We start from the raw sequence: 11040 nt of genomic DNA on the forward strand, positions 1-11040 counted from the left end.
ACAAATCACGGGTCCAAATTAAGCCTAACTGCAGGAAATCATAGGTCCAAATCAAAACGCTGAATTGAACAAATCACCGGGTTGACGACGACCTCAGTCCCCCTATCAGCGAATCCTCTAATGGCAGCTTCGAGCCGCGGCACACGATCAACTACTACAACCCTCTCGTCTGGCGCACGAGGACCTCTTGGCCTGCATTTAGAAAAGCACAATCCGCATAGTTATAAATACTAACTATTACACAGACCTGAACCAAAAGAGTTAAAAAATAACGAGGACCTTTAATGAAAGGAGTGCGATTATACTAGGCATAGATTCCCTTTTTTTCATGGTATGTGCATTGAAAATTGTAACTACACCGAGAGAGAATCAACAGTTACAACATACCAGAAACAACATTAGCCAAACACCTTACACATGCCGGGCCACGCGTACTTCTGTAACCAAAACACGGGCTCATGATTAAAAAAACGATCAAGGACCATTTTTGCCAAGCTTGATTCAGACTATATTCTTCCCCCTAGGCTATATGCAGAGTGCTGCACAAACGCACCAAACTTCAACAGTTTGATTATACTAAGTATATCTTTCCCTTTGCATTGTTTGAACATTCAAAAATGTCACCATCCCGACAGAGATTCCTTTTGAAGTATATCTTTCCTTTTTGTATTACTAGCATTTCACGGCTTGTTGTCAATGAAATTTAACCAGTATATATACCGCAGGGGCACGGGTACTTTAGCTAACCAACCACGGGGTAGGGCTTAAGAAAGACTACTAAGGACTTTTGGGCCAAGATTGATTCAGATCTCCTTTTGTTTTTCCCATACTTTATTCAGAGTGCTACAAAAATTCATCTAACTAATATAAACATTTCGCAGCTGCTCGCATGACTGCGACCAAAAACTTACACCTTTGGCCTAGGCCGCTGCACCTGCACTTCCAGCCAACGCGGATGGTGGTGTTTGCCGAAGCCGGGCCGCTGTGGCGTAAGGACTGCACAGCACAGCTGGAGACGAAGGCCGGCTCCTCGTCGCCTTGGGGCAGCTGGAGACGAAGGCCAGCACAGATAAATACGAAGGCCGGCTCAGAGATGTACCACGGACCGAGCCCACTAAACCGACGTGGGGCAGTGTATTTATCTGTATCACACGACGTATCTCCTTTTTACTCCTTCTGCAAATCACATAGCACGCATCACCACGCGACGCGCGACCGGCGAGATAACTGCGTGCAGCTGCCGCTGCGTGCAGGACGTCCGCTCTCGGGAAAGTACCAAGTACATGCTAATGAAGGTTGGTGGGCCATTTACTTGCGGCAACTTTATTGTCTATGTTGAATGACTTCCAACACATTTGGTTGCATGGTACTCATTGAGCGGCACACGCTAATTTGCCTATTTTGATTAGGAAAAATAGGCACGTTTATAGTATTCTAGAAGTTATTTAGTGCATTGTCTAGATATATTTTAATTCTATTGATGACGCTTATATAATACATACACGGGGATACACAAGGAGACCGTGTGAATTTATATGACCGACTAGGATGGCGTGCTAACCATTCGGTTTCCTAATGGTGAGCTCGGGCTCACATGAATACTGCTAAAATATACTCCCTCCGTGCTAAATCTAATACAAGTAATTTGGGACGGAGGAAGTATATGTCTCTGGTGCTTCCTAAATACTGGAGTGAATGTTGGTTTGTAGCCTTATGCCCAATTCTTATAGGTTTGATGTTCCAAGTGTGTTTGATAATCCAATGAGGATGCACCGACTTACATTACCCTTGCAGAAGAAGAGTCATTTGTAGCGCAAGGAACCCATGTCTCCTCCACAAAGAGAAACCGAACGCGGGTCTGTCTATCAGCAGAATCCAGAATCACAAGGTTTGGATCAGATCCCAACTCCAAAAGGCACCTGAGAACCAAAGTATTTTTTTGCTGAACAAGATTGCACGCCAAAGTATCAAACCAAAGACCTGAGCCAAAGCTATGCTTTGCTTTCTCCCTTGAAAATTGCCAAAGTTCCCAAAAGCCTATGCACATTCAGGTTATAAGAACAAACGAGAACCTCAACAGCAATCTGCATATCTAAAACCACATACCAACACCAAAATGGCAATGGGAGGAGGATCGCATTTGAACGGACACCGGGCGCCGAGGCTCTTTGGCAGGGAAAGGCCGGTCCATGCGGCCCTCGGTGGACGCGAAGGTGGCTAGCAAACTACTTGCATTCTTGCAGAGCTACGAGGCTAAGCTTTCTGATTTCTGAACCGATCATGCGTGCATTGCGTTGCAGCGGCGGACATCATCCTGTGGAGGAGGCCGAAGGTGTCGGCGTCGATCCTCGGCGCGGCGACGGCGGCGTGGGCTCTGTTCGAGGTGGCGGAGTACCACTTCCTGACACTGGCGTGCTATGCCGCCATGATCACCATGCTCATCTTCTTCATCTGGACCAACGCCTCCGCTTTCCTGAACCTGTAGTGCACCAAACCCCATTTCTTCAGTGTCACGGTTTTGTTTCAGAATTAGCTTCAGGGCTTGAGACGATCACCATGCTCACGCCTGTAAACTGCATGCATGCAGGCCGGTTCCACGGATCCCTGAGACGATCCTGTCGGAGAGGACCGCGAAGCAGGCAACCTGGGCCTGCACAGGAGGCTCACGTGGTTCGTGCACCGGCTGACGTGGTTCGACTCGCTGACAACTCATGCAAGGAGGCTAGATCATGTTGCAGGGTGGTGGGAAAGTTTCAGGTGATACCGAGGCTTAGGTGATACCGTGATACGGGCTTCTGGGTCGTTGGGTCTTAGATCCGAAGGTAACTGAGTAGCTCTTGTACCTACGGGCAATTTTAGGACTCTTGGATGGCCTTTTTGCAATCCAATGGCTCCCAAGAGTTATCACCGTATCACCTAAGCCTTAGTATCACTTGATATTCCCTCGAATGATGGTAGCCAGCACGCAGGACACGACCACATATGCAATTGCATGAGAGAGCGGGTGCTAGGGAAGCTGAGATATTTAGCCCTCCTTTGGTTCATTAATTTTGGTACGGAAGCACCATATTTTTTGCGAATAGAGATCCTTTCTTTTGTTATTTTCATTAATTTCACTTTTATTGTACATGTGCATTAGTTTAATAATTTTGGAATTTTCATATTTAGTTTGCGTTGGAATTATTTTGGGACGGCGGTTGCCTAGTTGCTCAAGCTGTCACACTCACACACCCAAGATTTTCAAGATAGTCGCTTTTTCAAAATAAATGTACAATCTTTTAGCATTTATATTTGATATACTTTTAAATATCGTACAGAAGAACACACATGTTAAAGTTTTATAATTTCTCTCTGAAAAATTTATATAATTTTTTTAAACACAATATCAACGCAAATGCTCACGTACACAAATACACCCAACCTTATGTATGTAGTGTCAAGTCTAGGACTTGAACCCTGGTTGGCGGGACATTGAGGAGGAAGCATTCCGAGGATAAATGGACCCTATAAATTCCAGCTTACGTAAAGAAAGATTTTGTTCATATTTCATTCTCCAGAACTATATGGAGGTTATACACAGTTACACACTAGGTGGACCATACAAGTACACATAGGTAAGTTTGTTCATAATGGTTAATCTAATGGTTCTTCAAAATACTACGAAAAACAATGATCATATTCACAATAGATTACAAGAGTCCTCACCCACAATTGAAAAAAGTCGAGAACAAAAAGGCCCCCTTCACTAGGCCTAGACACTACCCAAACTATCAACTAGAAATAGTGATCCAGCCCAAGAAGAGAACTCCACCGTCAACAGTCGTTGAACATCAGACCCAAGTATACGTCTGGCAAGTTAACATCTCGCCAGAAGTTAACAAAATCAGGTCCAGAAGCAGTACAAAACGAGAAACACATTTGCAATCGTACGCTGAAGCAGGTGCCAGCCCTGTTCGGAACCATGCGCCTCCCTCGAGACCTGCTCGAACCACTTAGCTTGACACGCCAGTAGATTTTTGTTTCACTCATTTCAATGCAACAACGACCAGTTTCAGAACCGTGAAAGTATCAGGTCGGTTTCAGAACAGCGATAATATCTGCTACGCTGGTCTTGTGGCTGGTTCTTTCACTATGTCTCTTATTCTTGCACATCGTCAATGGCATATACCGTTTCGGTTTTGAGTCTATTCTTTCTTATGCTTGTGTAGATTAACATCACCATTCGCTATACGAAAATACTAAAAACGAAGAGTTTCTACCACCGAAGTGTAAAATATGGATAAATGAATTGGTGGAGTTTGTTGCTTGCTTTGAGGAAGATGGTTTGTTTATATAGAAAGTGAAAGTTGTATCTACGTTCAAATGAAGTTTAGGTTGGTGGCCCATTTATTTGCGGCAACTTTATTATCCACATTGAATGACTTGGAACATATTTGGTTGCCTCCACGGTGCTCATTGAGTGGCACACACTAGTTTGCTTGTTTTGAAAAGAAAAAATGGGCATGTTTATCGGATTATAGTTGTTTACTTCAAAATACTCTGGATATTTATTTTTTGCAGGGTAAGTACTCTGGATATGTCTAATTCTATTGGTAACACTTGCATACACAGGGGATACACAAGGAGACCATGTGAATTTATATGACCGACTAGAAGAGCGTGCTAACCATTCAATGTCGTAAGTGTGAGCTCGGGCTCACATGAATACTGCTAAAATATCACGTGCTTCCTAAATACTCGACTGAGTGTTGGTTCATGGCCTTATGCACAATTGTTGTAAGTTGGAAGTTCCAAGTGTGTTTCATAATCCAAGAAGGATGCACCGAGTTACATTACCCTCACTGGAAAAAAGTCATTTGTAGGGCATGAAACGCATGTCCCCTCCACAAAGAGAAACCGAACACGGGTCTATCTAGAGAATCCAGAAGCACACGGTTTGGATCGGATCACAACTCCAAAAGGCACCTGGGAACCAAAGTATTTTTCTTCTGAACAAACAATCCCTTTCAACAATTACACAAGTTCAAGGGGTCCCCACTCACAATTAAATAAAACTAGCAAAAAAAGGCCCTTCAACTAGATCAAGATACTACCCCAACTGGAGTATCAGCTAGAAACACCATGGATCCTACCAAAGAGGGCAACTCTACCGTTAGCAGTTGTCGAACAATAGCCGCAAGCCTACTTCAAAATGAGAAACACACATGCAATCAAAAATGAGAAACATCAGCCGCAACTTAGCATCTCCCCAGAGGTTCACGCGACGAGTAACAGAAGAAAGAGGTCCAAAATGAGAGACACTCATACAATCCTACGTTGAAGTAAGTGCCATCCATGTGCGGAACCATACACCTCCCTTAATAACACATGCTCGAATGGTTGTGTTCCCCAGGGCAATAGATTTTTCTGTCACTAATATCTATGCAACAACATGTTTGAGAACCACGAAAGTATCTGGCTGGTTTCAGAACAGAGAGTATATACTTCCCCATGTCTCTTATTCCTGCGCATTGTCTACATCATACACCGTTTTGGTTGTCAGACTATTATTTCCTATGCTTGCCGGGATTTCCATCACCAATCACTATACCAAAATACTGAAAATGAGGAGTTTGTACTACCGGAGCGTCAAATATGGATAAATGAGATGGTGGATTTTGTTGTTTGCTTTGAGGAAGATGGGTTGTCTATATAGAGAGAGAAAGCACTATCTAACTACTTACAAATGAAGGTAGGTGGGACATTTTACTTGCGACAACTTTATTGTCCATGTTGAATGACTTCCAACACATTTGGTTGCATGGGACTCATTGAGCGGCGCATGCTAGTTTACCTATTTTGTGATTAGGAAAAATAGGTATGTTTATAGGATTCTAGAAGTTGTTTACTGCAAAATACTTTTTATATGTTTTCATCTGTTTCCTTCGTTTCTTTCTCGGTTTTCACTAGGTTTGTTTGTCTTCAATTTTTGTTGTTTCTTTCTTGATTTTTGCTGTCTTTTTTGTTTTTGTTTCTTTTTTTCTCATTTTTCTTCGCTTTTGTTGGTTTCTTTCTCTTTTTTATCGTTTATCTTTGTTTCATTCTCATCATTTCATTGTTTTCATTGTCATGCATTGGTTTTCTTCGGTTTTCTTTTCTTTCAGAAAAATGCTAGATTAACTTTTTTCAAATACTTGAATAACATTTTTCAAATGCTTGATTACCATTTCTTACATACATAATCAACATATTTTCATACACATTGTATATTTTTTGTATATGTTATTCATGTACATCCGAAACATTTTTTCTATACATATTTAACATCTTTCAAATTCTAGATCAACATATTTCAAATACTTAAGTAACATTTTTTAGATATATGATTAATTATTTGTATTTTATGCGTATAAATTATCCGTATACATGGAAAACATTTTTCAAATGCTTGATTACCATTTCTCAAATACTTCCTCCATCCCACAATATAAGACCATTTCACAAGCTAACATAGGGAATATGCTTGAGTATCATTTTTAAAATATTTGATTAGCACTTTTCAAATGCTTTGGATTAACTTTTTTAAAAATACATGATGAACTTTGTATTTATATATATATTTATATTTATATTTATATATTTATTTATTTATTTTTATAGATTTTTCATATACATGAGAAAAAAATTAAACTTTCCAAATGTTTTATGTTAGCATGTTTTTTGTAAATTATATGTTTAGAATATTTGAAAGTGTAAACAAAATTTAAAAAATACAAGTAAATGAAACAAAAACATGAAAAAAGACGTACAAAAAAATGAAAATAAAACAGAAAAAGGAGGTTGTGGCCTGCCTCTCGCCTGTTAGGCCGCCCAGTAAAGTGCTCCATTCAGGCGAAGCTGCCCTATTAACGGGACATAGGGGCGCCAAGGGGCCAAGACTATGTTATAATGCTCTAGATTAAGATTTTATTAAAAATACATGATCAACTTTTTCAAACACATTGTAATGTTTTGTGTATACATTATTCTTATACATAAGAAAATATGCTTGATCATCATTTTCAAGTACTTGATTGAAAAATCAAATGATTTGGATTAACATTTTTCGTTTACATGACAAACATTTTTTAGGCACATTTAACATTAATGCTTAATTAAAAATCAAATATTAATCAAATCTTAATATTTTAAAGTATAAATAATAGTGAAAAATAAAGCAAACAAGAGAAAAACATGAAAAGAAAAAAGAAAAAAATGAGGTTGGGCCCTGCACCCGGCGCGCTGGGCCACCCTAGTACGGAGCTCCCTTTAGGCGAGGCTGCCCTACTTCTTGCTATTGGCGAGACGTAGGGGCCCCTATGGGGCCAGCAAATGTTTAAATACTCTGGATTAACATGATTTCAAAATACATGATCAACTTTTTCATACACATTGCAAATATTTATAAACATTTTTTTAATACATGGGAAACATTTTTTATACACATTTAACATTTTTAAATGCTTGGTGAACATTTTCCAATCTTTTATGTGGGATTTTAAAAAAATGAATATATATAATATTTGGAAGTATAAAACAATAATCAAATCTTGTGAAAAAATAAATAAAATTAGAAAAAGAAAAGAATGAAAAAAAGTAAAACAGAAAGTGAACAAAAATGAGATTCTGGCCTGCCTCCTGCACGCTTGGCAGTATGCCCCAGTACAATGCTCCCTTAAGGTGAGGCTGCCCTATGTTTCGCAATACCCGCGGGCGATCCGATGGCTCGCTTACAGCGAACACATATGGTTGCCTCCCCTGAAGCACACGGAGGCAACAGGCCTCAAGATCACTTGTTTTCTCACAGTTTCTTTTCATATTTATATTTCGTTTTTTATGTTTTATATATAAGCATTTGACATGATTTTCTAAAATAAGGTTAATCATGCATTTGAAAAATGTTAAATTTGTTAAAAAAATCGATGTATAAAAATATATTCAATGTGCATGGAAAATTTTTACATCAAAAATATAAGTTTTCCAAAAAAGTTATTCATGTATTTGAAAAATGTTAAACATGTATAAAAAATGTTTTTGAAGTATACAAAAATATACAATGCGCATGGGAAAAGTAGATATCAAAAATTATATGCTTTAAAAATGTTAATCGTGTATTTCGAAAAAAATTAAACATGCATATATAAAATAATTAAATGTGTATTAAAAATGTTCTTGACGTATACGAAAAATATATAATGAAAACCGAAAAATGAAATAAAGGAAAAGGACGAAAACCAATGAAAACCAAAAAGTAGACAATGAAAACAAAAATGATAATACCAAAGAAACAAGTGCAAAATAATATAAAACAACGAAAACTAAGAAAGAAACAAAAAACTCTATCAAAACCAAGAAAAAAATAAATTGCAGAAGAAAAGAAAAATCGATGAATGCCAAGAAAGATACAAAAATAGTTATAACGATGAAGAAAAGAGAAAACCATAGAAAACTGATGAAGAAATAAGAAAACCAAACAAAGAAAAGAAAACATTTAAAACAAAAAAAACTCATCAGCAAACAGGCTGACAAACGAACAACCAAGTAACACGCTATTGGGTCGGCGTGTGCGTTGTGGGGAATCTTCAGCCGAGGGGAGCTACTATCTCGCTATAAGCGAGATATAGCTCCAGCGGTGCCCAGGCAGCTACGCATTGGTTCCCCATTTCCTTGATCGATTAGTTATCTTTGCCTAAAGAAACATCAACAATCACACACTCGACTCGCTGAAAATCATGCAAGGAGGCTAGATCATGTTACAAGGTGGTGGGAAAGTTTTAGGTGATATCATGATACGGGCTTCTGGGTCGTTGGATCTCATATCCGATGGCAACTGAGTAGCTCTTGTACCTACGGGCAATTTTAAGACTCTTGGATGGCTGTTTTGCAAACTGTTCAAGAGCTCCCCGCTAAGATCCAATGGCTCCCAAGAGTCTGTATCATCTAAGCCTCGATATCACCTGATATTTCCCCGCATGGTGGTAGCCGCAGGACACGACCACATATGCACTTGCACGAGCGCGTGCTAGGGAGTTGAGATATTAAATAATTTCATTAATTTTGGTAGGGAAGCACCATTTTTTGTGCGAATAGAGCTCCTTTCTTTTGTTATTTTCATTCATTTTCACCTTTGTTGTACGTGTGCATTAGTTTATTAATTTGGAATTTTCATATTTTGTTTGCGTAGGAATTGTTTTGGGATGGTAGTTGCCTAGTTGCTCAAGCTGTCACACACCCAAGATTTTCAAGATAGTTGCTTTTCAAAATAAATGTACAGTCTTTTAGCATTTATATTTGATATATTTTTAAATATTGTACGTACTAGAGTTATATATTTCCCTGCGAAAAAATTTATATAATTTTTTTAAAGACAGTACCAACGCAAATGCTCATGTACACACAAATACACCCAACATTATGTACATAGTGTCAAGTTTAGGACTTGAACCCTGGTTGGCCGGAGATTGAGGAGGAAGCATGCCGAGGATAAATGGACCGTATAAATTTCAGGTTACCTAAAGAAAGATTTTGTTCATATTTCATTCTCCACAACTAGATGGGCGTTATACACGGTTACACACTAGATGGACCATACAAGTACACACAATTAAACGGTTTATAATGGTTAATCTATTGGTTCTTCAAAATACTACGAAACACCAAGATCATATTCACAATAGACACTAGCTACTACGTATCATCTAAGCATATTGCTCTCAATGTTCGTACCATTGGCTTTGGTTGTAGTACAAAATCAAGCAACTAGAAAATTACAAAAGTCCTCACTCACAATTGAACAAAATCGAGAACAAAAAGGCCCCCTTCACGAGGCCTAGACACTATCCAAACTATGAGCTAGAAATAGTGATCCAACCCAAGAAGAGAACTCCACCGTCAACAGTCGTCAAACATCGGACCCAAGTCCACATCAGGCAACTTAACATCTTGCCAGAAGTTCACGACTGAGAAACAAAATCAGGTTCAAAAGTCGTAGCTAAAGCAGGTGTCAGCCCTGTGCAGAACCATGAGCCTCCCTCGAGACCTACTCGAAGCCTCGAACCGCTTTGCTCTCCACACCAGCAGATTTTTGTTTCACTCATTTCAATGCAACAACGACCGGTTTCAGAACCGTGAAAGTATCTGGCCGGTTTAAGAACAGCGATACTATCTGCTACGCTGGTTTTGTGGCTGGTTCTTTCCCTATGTCTCTTATTCCTGCACATCGTCAACGGCATATACCATTTCGGTTTTCATTCTATTTTTTCTTATGCTTGTGTAGATTCCATCACCATTTGCTATACGAAAATACTAAAAATGAAGAGTTTCTACTACCGAAGTGTAAAATATGGAAAAATGAAATGTTGGAGTTTGTTGCTTGCATTGAGGAGATATGGTTTGTTTATATAAAAAGTGAAAGTTGTATCTACGTACAAATGAAGTTTATGTTGGTGGCCCATTTATTTGCGGCAACTTTATTATCCATGTTGAATGACTTGTAACACATTTGGTTGCCTCCGCGGTGCTCATGGAGTGGCACATGTTAGTTTGCTTGTTTTGGAAAGGAAAATTGGGCATGTTTATAGGATTATAGTTGTTCACTTCAAAATACTCTGGACATGTTTTTTTTGTAGGGTAAATACTCTGGATATGTTCAATTCTATTGGTAACACTTACATACACAGGGGATACACAAGGAGACCATGTGAATTTATAAGACCGACTAGAAGAGTGTGCTAACCATTTAATGCCCTAATTGTGAGCTCAGGCTCACATGAATACTGCTAAAATATCCCGTGCTTCAATGTTGGTCCCTGGCCTTATGCACAATTGTTGTACATTTGAAGTTCCAAGTGTGTATCAGCGCAAAAAAGAAGAAGTTCCAAGTGTGTGTGATAATCTAGAGGATGCACCGACTTACATTGTCCTCACTGAAGAAAAGTCATTTGTAGGGCAAGAAACGCATGTCTCCTCCACAAAGAGAAACTGAACGCAGATCTATCAGAAAAATCCAGAATCACAAGGTTT

General features: G+C 39.1%; 1 pseudogene; it reads left to right on the forward strand.

Annotated features, from left to right (window-relative positions):
* The first annotated feature begins 2104 nt into the window (after positions 1–2104).
* LOC123076976 (reticulon-like protein B9) lies at positions 2105–3469 on the forward strand (annotated as a pseudogene).
* The last annotated feature ends 7571 nt before the right edge of the window (positions 3470–11040 follow it).

This window comes from Triticum aestivum, chromosome 3D (assembly GCF_018294505.1).
Source record: "Triticum aestivum cultivar Chinese Spring chromosome 3D, IWGSC CS RefSeq v2.1, whole genome shotgun sequence".
NCBI lineage: Eukaryota > Viridiplantae > Streptophyta > Magnoliopsida > Poales > Poaceae > Triticum > Triticum aestivum.